Below are 19,032 nucleotides of genomic sequence, written 5' to 3' on the forward strand. Positions count from 1 at the left end.
ATGTTGATGAATGCAACTGAGATAATGACTGGCTTATACAATAATGTTGCAAACACTGTAAACCTACATAAATAACTAAAGAGTTTAAAAAAGTAAAAGAGAATTACATCGATACAGCTCAAAATAATATTCTCAACAATAGAAATAAGATACTTGATCAAATCCCTGGTGATTTTTCCATCACAGCCTAGATAAACATACAGTTGACTGGTGTATCACATTTCAGTAGAGGACCTTACATGTGCTTTTGCATGGAAAACAGCTTTCCTCAGACATGAAGATTGAAGGGCAGTAGCCTCCAAATCCACCCAAGAATTAGAGTTTTTTATGAGTGCAAACCAGAATTAACATTGCCAAAGATTGTTTAGTAGTAGTGTAAATGATGTTTGAACCAGAATTTTTGAACCTTGGTATTTTGTAAATCTTGCAGAAATTGGACATTAGAAGTCAAACCCTCCAATCTGAATGTATTCGGTATTTACTGGTTTAGCTGTAAATGTCAAGCTCCAACTGGGAGTTTTAAGTTGAAAGGTCAGAATTAAATCCTAGCTAGCCCGAGATTTCTAATCTTATCATGCTCGGGGAGAAGGAAAATGTGTTATTTAGGAAGGGAATGGGAGTAAAAGGGTCAAAGTTCACTTTGACTACAGCTGCCGTGTGCTGACAGTAGCAGATGTCGCCCCTGTGAGATGTGAGATCAAGGTTTGTTTATTTACAGCCATGACTGTCTCACCACAGTCATTGCCAGATTAGTGTTTGACAAAAAAAAAAGTGAAACAGTGTCATAATGGTCATATTAAACTACTGTAATAAACGTTTAATGGTAATGATGGTTATATTTATAATGATTATTGTCACATTTAGCTGCATGAAACATTACAAGCATGAAAAAGTGTCGAAAGAGTGGATGTATAAAAAAGATTAAAATTCAGACGTCACTTTCGGCACACCTTTTAAAGGGATATTTGTAAAAAAAACAAAAAAAACAACAACAACAGAAAAGTAACTTTTTTAACCAGGAAAGGTTCTCACTGAAATTAAAAACAAAGATATGATGAAAAATAAGCACTATCTGGTCTCATTTCACTGCTGCCGTCCACTAAAACAGAACCCAACCATTGATGCAGGAATGCCGGGCTTCTCTCCAGCGCACCGCTGCTCTCATGTCTCTCTGTTTTCTCTCTACCTCGCTTAACCATCCATTTTAACCGTCAATGACCTCAAAGCGCTGAGGTTTTGGCTGTAGAAATGAGTGGTCTTTCCCAAGTGTACAGTTAGTCGCTGTGCTGCTGGTAACACATCACCCCTCCAACCCACCACCACCCCTCCTCCTCCTCCTCCTTCCCCTCCTCCTCCTCCTCCTCCTCCTCCTCTGTGGTGCATCACCCCACTCACTCGCTTTCAATCTCTCCTTCTCTCTCCTTCACTCCCTGGCTTAATATTGATCTGAATTCATTTGTTTCCTATTGATCTGCCACTCCACCCTCTGCCGCATTGAACAAACACAAGGACACACACCATGCGCACACAGACCTCGTGCACGCACCCGTACAGATGCAGCACATGCGCCGTGTGTCGTACAAGCCTCACATATGTGCGTGCGCACACACACACACATATATACGCAGAGAAAAAAGGCTAAAACCATTGATTCACAAACCTGTTATATGTTAACAGCATTGAACGTTAACACACACACACACATACACACACACACCAGCCCTGCAGATATCTGCAATCACACACTCTTCATCTGAGAGATTTCAGAGGCTGAAAACATAAAGGTTTGGAGAGGTCTCAGCTCAAGCATCAGACAAGCTATACAAAGGAACCTGGATTCCATATTGATCCAACACCTCAGGAGTGAGAGGAAAACACAGGCAGTCTAGGGCTGGCACCGGCAGGCGACACAATTACAGCTGCAGTTCATTTCTCAGGTTTGCTGAATTGTAAATGCAACAAATGAGAGGAATTCAGTGAGGGGGCATTTGTTCAGAGAAGTATGTGAGCCAAGGCGTAATTTCTGGCTCTAATTCTCTATTTCAGCAAGACGTCAGAAGGAAATGATCAAATTAAGTCACTCGAGTTTGATAATCTTTCCAAAAACTGCATTGTAATAAATATATAAGAAGGTAAAAGGCATGAGAAAAAACATAAAACAGTCACACTTAAAAAGAAATAAAAAATGATTTATGATCATGAGCACTGAGTATATTTAAAGGGGAAAAGCTGCTGTTATTCCATATTTTTCTTACAATCATAAAATCCCATGAAAACATAAAAACCAACAACATCCCAATATCTTTATTTAGAGACACATGTACTGAAGAAAATGGGTCACAAATGCTACTTAAAAGCTAAATAATTTTATAAAACAGCAGGGCACTGAAGTTTTTTGTAAACATTACTCAAACAAGAGTAAATAGTGCATTTATTGGGGACTATTTTTAACCGTGGATGAATATGTGCTATTTACAGCAGCAGGATAGTGTATGTGCGATCGATTCAAAGTAAATTACAGCGCCCATTTTCATCATAATGAAGGAACATGTCAGCCAGTGCAATGTTGTCTCACTGATGTGTTTTTAATTTTAATAGTTATTAAATAACAATGAAAAAGAAGATTAAGCCATATTAGACTTTAGCTACACAGGCAATATTTGTTAATAGGATTAATTCATACTTGGTTTTGGTCTTTTTTTCGTAGATAAAAGTATAGAAAATCATCAGTCTATCCTTTAAGGTTCATTGTTTAATTCAATATTTGAATGATGGGGCTGCCATCTTCTGTAAGCTGTGACAGGTTGACCGGCCTTTACTGTGGCCCCTCCAAATTTTTGGTTGGTGGCATCAAGTTGCCATGACACCAGACTGTTTGTCCTGCCCTCTGACCTCATTTCAGGACACGCTGTGCTCAGTCAGACTGCATCTCCAGCAGCGGCTTGAGTTCAAAGGGCTGGGGGAAAAAAGAGGCGAAGGGGAGAGGCTGTGTTTCCTCTTGGTAATATTGGATAAGATGCACCACAGGCTGGACTCGCTTTCCTTAAGTGCATGCAGACAGGAGCGAACAGACCCATATATATATATATATATATATATATATATATGTGTGTGTGTATATATATATATATATATATATATATATATATATATATATATATATATATATATATATATGTGTGTGTGTGTGTGTGTGTGTGTGTGTGTGTATATATATATTTATATATATATATATATACATATATACGTTCACATGTGGAAATTAATGAGCGCACACCAACACAAAGCCGTACATCTCCATCTCTGTTGTCTTTCATTGTGTTGGAGTGTCATAATGATTGCATTTGTTTGGCTCACTGCTGTTTAATTTATGATGTTGGATTGTATATTCCAGCGTTATTAATGTATTATTCATCACCATTGTCTTTAACCGTCTCTGCTGTACATGTATTTCTGTACCCTAACCCTCCCATTCATGCTTTGTTAATGGCAGAGTATTCATTCTCACCATTATCTCCCACTTTGTTAATCCATTTCATACTCTGCACTAGATGTTTGATGCTTCCTCCATCATAAATGCTTCTGTTTCTATTCATTTCTTTGTTCCGCTGAGTGCTTCATCTCTAATCAGGGATTGGTCCATTATGATTTAATGATATCGTAGTATTCTTTCATGATTGAGTCTTGGGTGTTTTTATTGCTAAAAATGGCAGTACAAGACTATGGGGCCCTGGACAAAAACCCAAAAAGGGTTGTGTCTGGGTGGCTGACTATTTATTTACTTACTCCAACTTCATGGCTCAGTGTGTTTATTGATGTTTCCCTTCCTATCCTGTGGTATGCTAATAATCTGCATGATGCTCTGCTGATTTCAGGAACGCAATGGTCAACTAAAGAAGATCCCCAAGTGAGAAGAGAGAGCCATGGGAAAAACCTCAAACTAGATTCCGGTTGTGAGGTAAATGCTTTGGCAACATCTGTTTCTTCCCGTTTATACAAACAAAGACTCTTTGAATCCAACTGAAATGAAAGAGAGAGAGCAAACAGCTCAACACAGAGGAGACAGAGAAAGATCAGAGCCAGTGATGGAGAACGTCAGCTTCAAATACACAGTGAGGACAACATTTCCACGTCTCTCAGCTTTTCTTTCTTCTCCCTCTGACAGTCTTTCTCTCTCTCTTCCAGTCTCATTTATTTTTACTCTTATCATTGAAGCGTATTGAAGCAACATTGTTATATCGCTCCCTAACATAAACAGACTTTTAGCTATCATACAATCAAACCTGCTGAAAGAAAACTAAATCGGAGAGACATCATGTACAGACGGGTGACAAATTAAAGGAGAAACCATCATAAAGTGTCTTAGTAAGTTGGGCCACCATGTGCAACCAGAATAGCTTCAATGTGCCTCGGCATTTATTCTACAGTCTCTGATCTCTACTGGAGGGATGAACATCATTCTTCCAAAAGATATTCCCTCATTTGGTGTTTTGATGATGGTGGTGGAGAGCGCTGTCTAACACGTCAGTCCAAAATTTCTCATAGGTGTTCAACTGGGTTGAGATCTGGTGACTGTGAAGGTCATAGCATATGATTCACATCATTTTCATACTCATCAAACCATTCAGTGACCCCTCGTGGCCTGTGAATTGGGGCATTGTCATCCTGGAAGAGACCACTCTCATCAGGATAGAAACGTTTCATCATAGGATAAAGGTGATCACTCAGAACAACTTTGTATTGATTTGCAGTGACCCTTCCCTCTAAGGGGACAAGTGGACGCAAACCATGCCAGCAAAATGCCCCCCAAAGCATAACAGAGCCACCGGATCCCTTCACTGTAAGGGTCAAGCATTCAGGCCTCTACCGTAGTCTTGGTGAACGCCACACATGCACATTTGTCAAGAATATGGTGAAGGATGACTCATCTGACTATATCACTTTTTTCCACATCCCTGTAGACCAGTGCCTATGGTTTTTGCACCACTGAACTCTTATTCATCTTTGTAATGAGGGGTTTATGCACTGCAACCCTACTATAATATCCCTCTCTATGTAATTGTCGATCAAATGTGTGCGGTCGACCACAATTTCCGACCCTATTTACTGACAACTTTCCCATAGATCTAAATGCAGATGTCACTTTAGTCACTGTTCCTATTGAAACACCAGCCAGCTGAGCAGTCTTGACTGAAGCTCCTGCATGAACCCTCTTCAACACTGAACCCTCTTTCAAAGTCACTTAGATCTTTTCCTCTTGCCATTTCATACAAAATTAGAATCAACTGGGCCTGCTCAGCATTTTATACAAGCCACAGAGCATGATTGGATGTTAATTGTTTAATTGTACCATGCAGTGCACCTGTGTGGAAGCATCTGCATTCGTTATGTTTCTCCACTCATTTATTCAAGGTTTTTCCTTTAATTTGTCACCCGTCTGTGTATGTTATTCAATATAATTGCATATGGGACATCACATAACTGCTTGCGTGATTATTCTCTTTCTTTCTCTTTGACAAGCACACACACTACCAAGAAAAAAAATGAGAGTATATTAGCCAAAATAAGCTGCCTCCCATCATTTGTCACCCACAGAGTCAAACCAGCAATAAGAAAACCAATTCAAAATGGTTCATATTATTTAAAATAATTACATATTGAACCCATATAACAGCCTTCCTTCATTATGGAGGAAGAACATTAAATTGTTAGTGCACTTTTTTTTTTTTTAAGCTTATACGCACTGTGTGGATTGTATACAGCACACATTTGTGAACACGCACAAACAGTCACACACACGTTATCCTACTTATCGTTCTTTCTCTGCCTCTCCTACTCACACACACATATACACAGACCATGCACACATACACACACACACACACACACACACACACACACACATACTGGCCCACACAACCCAATAGCCATTGACAACAGTGCCCTAGCAACCATTGGGCATCATGCCAAGCCACTGAGGTTGCCTGGTAGTGTGTTCCCATGGTAACGTTTTCTGCCATGGTAAATAAGGTACGAGGAGACTGAAAAAAGGGTGTTTGGGAGAAATTGCACTACAGAATCTCATTCTATCTTGAGAGAGCTAATAATTTATGGTTTGCGAGTAGTATATACTTATCCTGGCCCTGCACTTAGTTGTCATCTGACTGAGGAGAAGCGTTAGCATCACAGGTTTGAGTCCTCACCACACGGGGTCAGATCTAGTTTTGAGGGAGACAGCAGAGAGGCACGTAATCTTTGTCTTTCTCCACAGTCTCCAAACAGTCACATGACTTCTTTCTTGTATAAATATTCTTGAGGAAGTAATGAAATGGTGACATTTTGGTGACCTTTTCTGAGAGTATTTGACAAATACATTTATTTATTAATTTCTATGTTTATCTATTTGTTTGTCTCTGCATTTTTTTTGTTTTTGTTTTTCTTATCAAATAGTCACTAGCCCTATTTTTTATTTCCTTTTGATTTAAATTAGATATTTATGGAAGTATATTTATTACAAAACAATACACTTCAGTTCACTTTAACAGAGAACGTGCCATTCTGTAAAATCAAGCAGTCCCTGGCCCTGAGTTTGAGAACCGCTGTCTGAGCCCAGCATTCCTGTTGAGCTGGCACTTGCCAGACGAATCATAGCTGCGGTTAACAGTTTATTTGCTGTCACTGGGCAGATTTCGCTACTCCATGCCCCTACATTGTTTGGGTGGTGCCGTAGTCTCTCTGCGTCACTTCTCAAAGAGGATGAGTGGTGGAGAAGTCACCTGAAATCTTTGTTTTGTCCGTGGCGACATTTATAAAGAAAAACTGCTTCTTTAATTCTCTCCAGTTAGTCAATCATTCAGTTAGAGTTTCTTTGTTTTTCTGGTCACGTTCTCATGGAAAAGCCCATGAGGTCTTTGCCCTCTGTCTGCCCACTGTTGTTTACAAATTTAGTGTATTTTATATGCATGTTTCAACATGGAAGAACAGAATACTTATTGTTTTAATATCAACATCTAAAGATAAAAGACCAAAATCTTGAAAATCGGAGTAACAATTATAAGGTGAAAAGAAGAAGAAAAAATGCAGATGTATTTTACAATGATTTAAGCTTTCCTAAGTGTATTATTGAAATTCCATACCTAGTTTTTTTCTTACTGTAATTACTGTAATAACTGTATTACTTGAATATGTTTATTATAAATTATGTCCCTTAACTGTCAGTCAATAGATGAATCAAAATCTCTGCCTCCAGTTTTCAGACAAAACCCTAAAACTTATGAGATTGATTTTTCCTCAAATTAAAGAGTGTAATTATTTTCGCAGTAATGACTGAGAAACAATATTTTATCACTCAGTATTGTCTCAGCTGTTGTTAGGCAAGATTAACACATGATGTTCACATGTGTGATAATCCACATCCCTGGAGTCATTATTGGATGTGATAACGATTTAAATTAAATTAACAAATTAAATTAATGCAAAATTTAATTTGAGAAGTTTACATGAATGTTGTATTACAAGGACTGTTTAAAAACTGGCTGTAATTAGCTTTTTGGGGAAATTAGCCCCTTGTAATTGACTAGCAACAGGGCATTTTTGTTTAACTTTATATAAAAAAAAATATATTTAGGCATAAAAAATCTTAGTATCAAAGTTTTTTTTCAGTATTTTCTTGCAATACTAATCCTTCTTCTTGTAGCTATCTTGGTTTTTGGCTCTTGGGTCAGTAATGGTATTTTTGTTGCTCTTTTTTTAGCTTATATTTTCTTGCTACATTGATGATTGTTAAATGCAAAGTTATAATTTGGACACAAATAAATTGTTGTAATAAGTGGAAAACATCAGTAAAACAGCTTATACTGAGTTAGTAACTAATGTTTGACTTTGGCTACATGCTTTCATTAGATGCTAAACGACTTGAGAGGTTTGGGATGAAATGTCACACTAGTAAAATATCTTTTAGTTATTAGTATTACACCCAGTTTCCAATGATTTTTAGGTCTGTTTTGGTGATTTTAGGCGTATCCAGATATGTACTTTGGTTCAACATGATTAATTTGTTTTTGCTCACTCAAGAGGGCGAACTGTAATCCTCACAAAGCTTCATCTGACCCGACACCAGCCGGGGTTCGGGTTTATACGTCACCCTTGCCTCCGGTGCAGGGGCTTCCCACCAGAATCACATTGGCACACAAACACACCCAGGCAGATTGGCAAAGAGCTGGCATTGGCACAACCATGCCGCATTCATGCGTGAGCTGACTGCGAATGAGACGGTGAGAGAGGTTTAAAAAGGGGAGGAGTGGAATGAAGGGGATGAAGGGGGGAGACTTAGTTGGTATGAACAGAGAGATTGTCTAAGAAAAAAAAAGTTGTAAAAGATTTTGAGGCCTGAAATGTTCAGTGATGAAGGACAAATAAGAGGTACTTAGAGAGGCGGGGGGATGGCCAAAGAAAGAAAATGAAGAGTAGGCGGAGGGTGGGCTTTTAGCATGGCAGAGGGCAGCGGAGAGAGGAGAGGTGAATGGGTTTGCATTTGGAAGCTGTCCAATTAAAAAAAAAAAACAATCTATGTCTCTATTAAGCATATGGAGCTGCCGTACCTTTAGAAGTTAACACTTACTTGGCTCGTCTTTCATTTAATAATAGTTAATTATTGAGTTTTTAGTACAATTACAAGCTGAGGCTGATTATAACTGGCTTTTATCCCTCTAATGTAATTGAACAAGTCCCAACGCAGCCGTTCATCACCTTAAACACATTTACTTGTGCTATGCAGTATGTATTTATATGTACTTATTTTCCTGACAGACAAGTGAGTGAGATGTCTTTTGGGGAATTAGGGATATACCACTCTCAGCGTTGTGTGTTTGAATCCAGCTTTGTGAGTGAGGCCAGAGTCCTCTAAGACTTTAAGGTAGTATTTTTGGTGCATTGACCAATCTGAATAGGAGGCCTAGCAACTCAACTGTGCAGCAGCTATCGAGTAATCAATGAGTCCTTGAGGCACACAGGAGGAGTGTCAAAACACAGCCATTGACTGCTAACAACAGCCAATTTGCTGCTTTTGCAGGAGATCACCTCAGCTAGATGTCGAATGTGTGGGTGCGCCCCATTATTTATGAAGTATAATGAGGGAGATTGACTGGATAGTGCTGTTACTCCAAATTGTCATCCAATTACTCAACCATTAGATCCTATTTGTTACACTGAAAGCTGTCTCACTATACACCAATTTCTGCATTTCCCTGAATGTACGTCGTTAAAGAGTGCAAATCAGCGTGTCCTGTTTTAATGTGTCAAGGTATCTGACACCATTCCTGAGATTCTGAAAAAAGTAAACAAACACACGAGCAAACATTAACTGGACACAATCTGAATAAGGTGCTAAATTTATAAGTCATTACTGTCTGAAAAGCGTCAGTCACTGAAGTCTCATCATGCTCACATTCATTCTTTCATTCATTAATGCACTCACTCACATTTCCGTGGCTATTAGGAGGTGCGTCCGTTTCAACAGGCGCCACTAACTGGCCTCCTCTCTGCAGCTCCGCTAAACTCGTTAAGGGGCTTCACATGTGTGACACTGTTTGCCCTTGTTAATATAAAGACTGGAGGGCAGTGATGCGTTGCTCACTGGTGCCACTATTATGTTAGGTAACACTGGATGATAATCCTCCTCCTCCATGTGGTCAGTTTTGGGAACACGTGGGTTTTCGAAGAATATTTTTACCTTCATTTGATAGTGAGAGTGGAGGGAGACGAGAGGGGGACAACATGCAGTAAGAATATAGTTTTAAAGTCTCAGTATGCCTCGAACAAATTAGGTTTTACAGTGTGTCCTCATACATATATATTTTCCAAATGACCACATTACAGTCGAGCAAAAAGGCTGAAGTCATAGAGTGGGATAAGACACGATGAATTGTACAAATGGGGATAATGGTCCAGTCGTTCCTCAGATAATTCATAGCGTTGAGCTCGACTGTACAATCAAAAAGTGACAGAAGTTGTTGTGTGAAGTATTAAAAAAAAGAGTTTAAGAGAGAGAAGTTTAAACCCTGCCTACGTTCACACCTCCACACACTTAGCCAGTTGTTGTGTGAAGTAGGCATGATGGTCAGATAAACTGTTTTGGAAAACTTGTTGGACACAGCTCCCACCTCTTAATCCGACAAATATTTTATTTGAAGCATAAGCAAGAAAAAGGCAAGGCAAGTTTATTTTTATAGCACCTTTCAACAACAAGTTATATATAATATAAAAAAGACATAATGACAAGATACAGTATAAAAGGAACGCAAGGCAATATAAAAATTTAAAAAGAGCACAAAAGCATGAACTAGAATTGAAAAGTGCAGTCACAGTGCAGTGAGAGATATGAATGAATAGTCCAAATTTAATTTAAGTTTTAAGCCTTGATTTTTAAGAACTGAGAGTGGGAGCAGACCTCAGGTTTTTGGGAGTTTGCTCCAGATATGTGGTGCAAAGGCATATTGAGGCCCTTGTTGTGGTAACATGGTGGCACCTTAATTAAATTAAATATTTATAATTTTTGAACTGCAGTACTGAGAGATGTTCTAAACTTGAGCATTGAGTCATCATTGAATTATTAAACTTGATATATTATTGTTTTATCAGATACTTTAATACTTTCAAAATGGCTGGATGTCGTCTAAAATAAGTTGTTTCAAGCATAAACATATGATATAATGTTTTTAAACAATTAATCGACTGCAGAAAAATTAATCAGCAATTTTACAATCGACAATCGATTAATAGTTTAGGTCATTTTTAAAACATAAATGCCGAACATTTTCTGTTCCACTTTCTCCAATTGTAGGATTTTCTACTTTTCTTTGTCTTGTATGATAGTAAACTAGATATTTTGGGGGTTTTAAACAGAAATGTTAAGACAAAACAAACAATCTGAAGACGTCACCTTGGACTTTGGTAAGATAGTGATAGATAAGAGATAGATATATCTCTCTACCATAAACAAAGTGAGGTTCCTTTAAGCTTGAGATGTGATATCTAATATCCTCAGCAGGAATCCACCTTTGGTTGAGTGAAACAAAAACAGAAGAGGAGTATTTCGACTTTAACCTCAGAATGACAATGAAGTGCTCAGCAGTGCTGAATCGAGTCTTTGACGATATGGAAGATTCCACCAGCTCCACTTGCAGAAGTAGGTCAGGCAGACGCCTACAGTAAGCAACTGCAGGTTAAGTGCTTGTCTTTGTATTCAGAGACAGTGAAGGTCTGCCTTGGCCTCTAGTGGGAGGGGGGGCTGGTGGTCTATGTTCTGTGTATACCCACAAGAGGGAGACAAGTCCACAAAAATGCATGAAGTTCAGTTAGTTAGTCTCAGCTATTATTCCCTCACATACAACAACATCACAGTATTAAATCTTGCAACTTTCTCTTATATTTTTCCAACATGTTTTATTTGATTTCTGTGATGGGTTTTTTTGGTGGTGGTGGTGGGGGATATATATATTAAGTTGAATGATTGTGTTAATCTGAAAGACAGCTTCATGATGATGAATTTATGATGAGATAATGAATGAAATAAGACAGAAGGGAGGGACGGATGACAGACAGAAGTAGAAAAAGACTCTGCGTAGAAGACGAGGAGGCTCCAGCGCTGACCCTGCTCCAGTGCTCTGCAGTGTGAGGTAGTTGGTTGTATGGTTTCGCATAATAAACAGCCTGGAGATAACTGTACAACCTTCTAGCTTTCCTTGCGGTGTCACCCAGACTTCACATGAATGCCGTCGCCCCCTATCCGTCGTGAAGTGGTAAGTACGAAGAGTGACACTTAAAAAGGACAGACAGTTCAAACTGACTGACTTTTTATAGAACGTGAATACAGGTACTATACATATTTCTTTTTCAATATTAAACATGACAAAGTAATGACAGACAGGATGTTTTTAGGGTGGTCCTAATTTTATTGAGGTGTACTTCAGTATATTCCCTTTTTGTGTGCAATTCATATATTTGAAACATATTTTACTTTTTTAAGGTTTGCTTTTCTAAAGGTCTTGTGGTTTTGCAGTGAAGGGCAAAAGAGATGCACACAGACAGTCACAGTCGTTGAGATGACATCTATTATCAAATCTAAAGTAGTTTAACATTTTTCCCCTCAGCCAATTCAATTTAATTATAATGACACGAAAACAAGGGACAAAACTGTTCCTGTACTGACTTTAAATCTAATACATCTGAAATACTAATCAGGTTTTCCTGTCGAGGTTCAGCTAATCCAGACGTCAATATACCCACCTTGCTCTGCAGTGCTCTTTGATTTGTTATTTGGTGCAGTCCGATGGGGTAAAGAGCCAGCTATCAATAGCGGTTTGTTTCTGTGTTTTCTTTAGCATTCTGTGCACAAAACACAGAACATCTCTTTATACAACATCAGGCAATAAAACTTTAAAACAGAAAACAAAAAGCTTCAGAGAGATAATTTGAGAAAATTTCACTCTGGGTGACAGGTTATTTTTGTTGTCTGTAAAGTAAGAAGTGTTCATATTATTCATCAGGTTTGAAAATATATTGAATCTGCAGCATCTTTCAGCCTGGGCTTGATCATTTTATTACATATTTCACAAATATGAAGCGTTTTAAGGCTAAATGTTTTGTTTAATTTTCAACGCAGTTCTCGGCATGAACATAAACATCTTCAAAGTTAACTCCTCTTTGTAGTCATGGGAGATAATGACAGTGTGCCCCAGACGTGAGTATCAGTATGTCCTTAAGAACAGGCTGTATGTGAACTTGCTTGCCGCCTCCGCCTCCTTCTTCTTCTGCCTCCCCCCCCCCCCCCCACCTTCCCTCCCCCTCTCGCTACCCCCCCACCCCCCTCTGTCCCCCCAGTGTGTCTGGCTAGTGGCTCAGACACTCAGTATCCGCATTGCGTTGCAGTGCTCCAGTGAGGAGGGAAAAAAAAGAGCATATATCAGCAATCTCTGCCGAGCACTGCTCTTTTCTGTACGCACACAAAGAAACGACTCCCCGGCTTGTTCCAACTCAGGAGGAAATACAACCAACACAATAGAGCCGCCTGCCACCCGCTATTTTTTGAAATGTGTCCGCTTCCTGCATTTGTTTAAACATTTAAACTGACAGCTCTATTTTCTTTTTAAATCCAAATTAATTTATTGTATTGTATTCCATTGTAACACTCCACACCTGAAGGAACTTGTTTTTTTAAATTAGAATTAATGCAACTTTTATTAAAACAACAATTAAAAAAAAAAAAAAAAATCCCACTGACATAACGTGTAATTTTGGGAGTTTTTCTTTTAAAGGTGCAAAGTTCAGCTATGTGATCCTGTGGCTCACTCATCGCTAACATATGAATGTGGATATTTGGGAATTCTTGCAACAAAGGCGAATAGATTGATATGTGATGAGTTGTGCAGATAGAAGACAGTTTGTGTTAATGAAATATGGAGGAAGAGCAGTAGTGTTGTGGTCAGAGCGGCTGGGAGTTTAATCACCTTTGGGCTTGCTGTGGCTTTGATCCTCACGCTGTGTAAAATCCACAGCCTCCGTCTGTGAGCTCCCGCCACCGCCTCTTCCCCCCTTGTTCCCTCCCTTCCTCTCGCTGTATCACACACACACACACACACACACACACTCCCTCTCTCACAGATGCACATCAGTGCACGAGGACAAGCACGCACTAACACACAAACACGTCGACTCTCTCTCTCCTCCAGATGCAGGAGCACATGCGGCGCAGGTTCGAACACACTCACACAAACAAACACAGAGTAACAGACACCCACGGAGAGAAACGGCGTCGTGTGAACGTAGACTGCAAGATGAGCGAGACGGGACGTCACGCCTGCAAAAAATGTTGGGGGTTAGAGAGAGAGAAAGAGAGTGAGAGAGAGAGAGAGCGGGAGAGACGAGGAGGGAAGGATGAAAATGAGGGGAAGGGCTGAGACAGAGCAGGGGGAGGCGGGGACCGAGTGATAGAGAGTGTTCAAGCAAGAGAAGAAGAAAGAGCGATAGCTGGAGATACTGCATGCTTGCATAAGTGTCTGTGAGTGTGTGTGTGTGTGTGTGTGTGTGATGTATGTAGGTGACACAGATTTATGAAAGGAGGGGGTCATAGGTGGAGGCGCTGTTGGTGGTTGTTGGGGGTTGGGGGAAGTGGTGGTGTTGGTACAGCACCAGATAATGGAATCAATGCAATTGTCTGTGTGTGTTTCACTCTTTGTGTGTGTGTGTATGTGTGTGTGTGTGTGTGTTTAGCCTACCTGCCTCATAGACATTGCCTGTTCGGACTCTAATCGCCTGGAGAATTAGTGATGTGACTTGGCAGAGGGAAACGGGCACAAAACAGAGCCAGGGACAGCGCCTGAGAGAGAGGGATAGAAGAAGAGGAGAGACAAAAAGAGGAGAGAGCGAGAGATGGAGGGGTAGCGAGAGGGAAATAGTGTCGGGCAGCTTTTCTGTTCGCCGCCGCGTACAGCGCTCAGAGAAAAGGAAGACTGTGACGATGGGGCAGGATAGGTTTTATCAAGCGTTATTTTCTTTACCACTGGATTAATTGTTGCTTTTTTTTTCTCTCTCTCTCAGGGGGGAAAACGGATCAATAACTCATCGTAAGAGTACGTCGCGTTGTGTGTGTGTGTGCGCGTGTGTCTGTTTTATGTACATGCACTTGTTTTATGCATGTGCACACTGACATGCAAATGCTTGTGTGTGTTCATGTAAGGAACACCGGGCAAAGGCAAAAATGGTGAGTTCAGAACGACTTAAGCGGGCCAGCTAACAAATCGAGACAAGCATTTCGACTGACCTCGTCCACCCGCCATCTTCCCTCATTTGTGTCCACCTTCATGTTCATTCTTTCTGACAGAGGTTATTTTTCACATTCGAAATATTTCACTTCACGCTTCCCTCCAGCCTCTTGTTTTCATCCTCCGGTCTTTGTCTCTCGTGCTTTTGAGAGCAGCAGAGGAGCTCATGAAACTGGGACAGAGGAAAATATCTCAAAGCACAGAGACAAAGAGGAAACAGAGCAGGCGGTCTAATTTTTCTCACACAGGCAGCAAAAGGCTCCATGTTCTTATGCGCTTTTTTGTGGAGTCGCATGTCCGTCCGCGTGTGTGTGTATGTGTGTGTGTGTGTGTGTGTGCACCTGGCCACAGACATATTTTGTAAGTTAGGGACATGCTCTGGATTCTTGGCAGTCTATAAAGCTGCTGTCTGCGCAGACTTAACATGCGGGGCGAACGGAGCTTTTCAGCTGTGTACCAGTTGTTTGAACTCTGGCTCATATTCTTCATGTGGCATCTGCAGTGTCAGGCTTGTGTGACATTTATTTTGTCTGGGGAAGAGTAAATCAGCGTTGCTCCCTCAAGGCTAAACATCTTTGTCATGGGGGAGTGATTGCATAATCCTATGAGATCACAAGGCCTGTAGGAAATATAAGACGACAGTGTTGTCTGCGGCTCCAGGCACAGCTGTCTGTGGATGTTTCATGCATGTGCACAAGCGAGAGTGGAGCGTGTGTGTGTGTCTATGAACTGTGTATCTGCTCTGTCGGAGCTTATACAGGACAGGCGGCTGAATGTTCATCCCGTATGCAAATCCCGATTTATACATTAAATTTGAAGATTTTCCTTTTGCGCATGTGTGTCTGTCTTCAGATGCTTTGTCTATCTGTCTGCCAGCAGGGGGCATTTTGTTTGAACGCCTTTGCTGCACAGACCTGCACTGAATATCAGGCGCTGGTTATGTCAGGAGGAAAGAGACCGAAAGGGCCCTGAAAATTGAAATGCGGACTAATAACGTTATGAGAAAAAGACAGTTACACGTCGAACAATTGACTCTACGATTGTTTTTCTCTTTCTGTTGCAGAGGTGTGATCCGGTCCAGTTTGTGCAGACGTGTCAAGACGGAAACGTATGATGTCGGACTGCAACGGCATCGGTAACAAACAACGGTAACCATTCGATATGATAAATAAACTGTCTCTCGTTTTAGAGTATATTCTCGTTATAGTATAAGATGTTCTGACTGAAATGTTATTTATGTGAAAGTTTTATATAAAAAATAAAAATAAATGTCATACATACATGTAAAGAACTCAGTATATGTCAGTGAAGTATATTTTTTCATGTTAAAATTGACGATTTCCAGTAATATTAAAGATATGTTGAATTGTACCTGTGGACAAGGTTGACTGTCAGTCTGTCGGCGTGCTTCATTGTCCCTGAGACCCTTAACCTGTGATGATATGAAAGGTCACAGGTGAGGTCCTTGGGAACAAAGGTGCATGCAGCTGCATCTTACAAAGCCATGACGTCTAAAGACAAGAAAGACAGTCACAAATACAAAAATGTTTTAGCCTCAGATCAGAATGAATCTGCAGAGCCGTCGTAGAAAAAAACAGGATCTGACTGCATGAACTCATCTGGAGAGAATTCACCAAACTTTCCAGACATCATGGAAAACCCTAGAAGAGACAGTGCGGCTCGCTGGAGGGGGCAGTACCTTTTGGCCGGCTTTGTGCACTGAACACAAACACGGTTCAATAAAAAAAAGACAGCTAAGGGTCGTGACCCCGATAAATGATTCACACAGGAAAATCTGGAAATGACAACATTCAAGACCTGCTAATAGTTCATTTTATAAGCCAAGTTTCTTCATCTTGATGTTTAATTATTTAGAGGAATTTTAAAGTCCATCATAGCAATTAAAAACATTTATTAGTGTGAGACTATGATGAAAATATGTTAGTGAGAAATAAAAGTGCATTTTTTAGCATTTTATGGATGAATTTATTGTGTTTTTTCTGGATTTATTTTATTGATTAACTGAAAATATGACAATAAAATTTGCTTTTTAAGAAATGGTGAAACTTTGTTGTTTTTTGTTTGTGTTTAATACCATGAAAAAGAATATTGAGATTAGTGTGTGTGTGTGTGTGTGTGTGTGTGTGTGTGTGTGTGTGTGTGTCTGCCCGGCTATGCATACTTTTCAGTTGCTCCACTGGACATGAATTAAGTTATTGAATTAAATACTAAAAAGTCAATGCAGTAAAACATCTTCAGCTTGTTGTAGGCCTTCAGTTCAGCAGCCTAACATACATTTTTGGCCACTCGTTCAGGATTTCAACGTAAGATAATGATCAACATGTGATATTAAGGTTCCCCCACGCTCCCTGTCATCCTATCTCACATGTTTGCAATGCCTTTAACAAACCATCAGAGCTGGTAGGTGAATAAATGAAAGTGACGCTCACCCTGACATGCAGCCAGGGCGGCTCAGTGTTCCCTGGCTCTCAGCCCTCCATGTGTTTGTGCATCCCAGGACAGTTGACATTGATTGTGCAGGAGACAGACTGAGACACATTAGTACCCAGCTCGCTCCTGCCGCTGAAAAACACATTAACTGGCTGCATTGGGAGCCCTGTCTGGTAACCATGGCAAAGCACACAGGGAGGGAGGGAGGGAGGGAAGGAGGAGGAGGGGGGCGGCGGGTTGAGACGGGGCAGCGGGTTCAGCGTGCAGTCTCAGGGGTTGTCTTTCTCAAACGCTCCTTTCCTTTCCTCCGGCCACGTCTGTCATTTTCTCTCAGACTCTCCCGGCCTCTTTTGAACTGACAGCTTCTCTCTCTCTCTCTCTCTCTCTCTCTCTCTCTCTCTCTCTCTCTCTCTCTCTCTCTCTCTCTCTCCTCGCACACACATTCAAACACAATTTGCATATTTCTTTCTCTCCTCTTGCATTCTTCTTATTGATGCTGACCTCATCACTCTCGCCCTTACCTCATACTCCACCCCCTTATCCAACGACCCTCTGCAACATAATCTCTCTCTCTGTCTCTCTGTCTCTCTCTCTCTGTCTCTCTCTCTCTCTCTCTCTCTCTCTCTCTCTCTCTCTCTGTCTTTCTAATTTGCCTTTTTTGTGGCCTTTTTTCCCTCCTCACGTCCTTTCTTCCTTCGTCAATATGGTTCCCCTCTGTGGAGAGGCACAGTAAAGACAAGAGGGAGCTGAGACAATGTGAGTAAATCCAACTAAAACTGATACTGACAAACCACGTGTGAAACAGGACGGGTGAGCCGATGATTTCTGCACAGTCACACTCATAATGTTGGCGTATATAATGTTTTTTTTTTATTAGTTTTTTTCATTAAAGTTAGTGAGCTGTAATATGAATCTGTTGTACGTCTGCTGCTGTGATACTTTAATTTATCAAGGATCAATTAAGTCTAAGTCAATCACAAACTCTTATTAGGTCTATTTTATGTGGGATGATTGATGTTCTTCTCAGGGAAATTTTCTTACTTTGTGCTTCCCTTTGATGTTACTTTATACTTCCATTCCACCACATTTCAGAGGGAAATATTGTACTTTCTACTCCACTACATTTATTTTACAGCTTTAGTTACTTTTCAGGTGAAGATTTGACACAATGGATAACATAACAAGCTTTTAAAATACAACACATAGTTAAAGATGAAACCAGTGGTTTCCCACCTTTTTTGGCTTGTGACGTCTTACAAAAAGCAGTGTGTAGTCGGGGTCACATTTCAGATGTCTATGAGTTGTTAACAGCTCCACCAAATAGTGATTTTTCCCTCCAAACTTCTCACATGGTTTCATTTCAATAAATGTTCAAAGATCCAATATTTCAACAAAAATCAAAGATTAGACAAGAAGTCCTAAAAACTGAAAACAGATTTGTGTATCAGAACTTTGTTTTTTCTTCTTTCCTCTCCCATTAATTATCTCACGACCCCTCAGATTTATCTGGTGACCCTTTGGAGAGGCCGACCCCTAGGTTGGGAACCACTAGACTAAACTAGCTAACTGTATATAATATGTTGAAACTAGCTCCACCTCCAGCAGCTACAACAGTAAGATGCTGCATACACATTGATGCTTCAGTATTAATATTCTAATGATGTCATATATAATAATATATCAGTCAGAGGGACCAAACTACTACTTTTACTTTAATATTTATGTACTATTACTTAAGTAGGATTTTTCATGCAGGACTTTA

General features: G+C 40.1%; 1 protein-coding gene across 7 annotated transcripts in view; it reads left to right on the top strand.

Moving 5' to 3' along the window:
- Nucleotides 1-19,032, top strand: part of LOC121912876 (chromosomal protein D1-like) — a 42,640-nt gene that overhangs the window by 12,393 nt on the left and 11,215 nt on the right. For all 7 annotated transcript variants that reach the window (XM_042435396.1, XM_042435394.1, XM_042435397.1 and 4 more), the window contains 2 exons: nucleotides 3,876-3,958; nucleotides 15,883-15,967. The gene's annotated coding sequence lies outside the window, so the exon portion shown is untranslated. The remainder of the gene's footprint in view (nucleotides 1-3,875; nucleotides 3,959-15,882; nucleotides 15,968-19,032) is intronic.

This window comes from Thunnus maccoyii, chromosome 15 (genome assembly GCF_910596095.1).
Source record: "Thunnus maccoyii chromosome 15, fThuMac1.1, whole genome shotgun sequence".
NCBI classification, from domain to species: domain Eukaryota; kingdom Metazoa; phylum Chordata; class Actinopteri; order Scombriformes; family Scombridae; genus Thunnus; species Thunnus maccoyii.